We start from the raw sequence: 698 nt of genomic DNA on the forward strand, positions 1-698 counted from the left end.
TTCTTATGCACAATCATCTTGTTAAGTTAGCATGTCTGCTCCTTTTTGAAAGGTTCAGCAGTGCACAGAGGTATCTGTTACTGTTTGAGGAAAAGATTGACATCACTAGGAAGTAAAAAAAAAAACAATAAGGAATATCATTCCATTGATAAGAATTTAACTTTGAAAAATGAAGAATTGTGTGTTGATATTTATTCTGCTATATTGCTAACATTGGTTATTAATTCTAAGAGTTCCTTGGAAAAAAATTCTGTCAGTCTTTCTGACAGAAAAGTATTATGTTGTCTGCAAATACCAGTAATGAACTCAAAGAGAAAGGAATTAGGAAAACATTACTAATCACATCAGCATCCAAAAAAGTTAGATACCAAGGAATTAACCTAGCCCAGTAAGTTTATGGTTTTTATGATGAATACTACAATACTCTGAAAAAGGAGATTGAAGAGGATGACACAATTTGGAAAGATATCTTCTGCTTCTACCTAGGTAGAACCAATATTGTCAAAATGGTCATATTCCCCCACACACAGATTTATAGATTCAATGAAATACTAATGAAAATACTAACAGAATTCGTCCAGAACTAGGGGGAAAAAATCTAAAAACCTTTTTGGAGAAGAAGAGATCCAGAGTAGCAAAAGCAATCCTGAGGCAGGAACAAAGTGGGAGGCATGAAAATACTGTACTTTAAGTTATAC

Source organism: Octodon degus, unplaced genomic scaffold (assembly GCF_000260255.1).
Source record: "Octodon degus isolate 3935 unplaced genomic scaffold, OctDeg1.0 scaffold00230, whole genome shotgun sequence".
Taxonomy (NCBI): Eukaryota; Metazoa; Chordata; class Mammalia; order Rodentia; family Octodontidae; genus Octodon; species Octodon degus.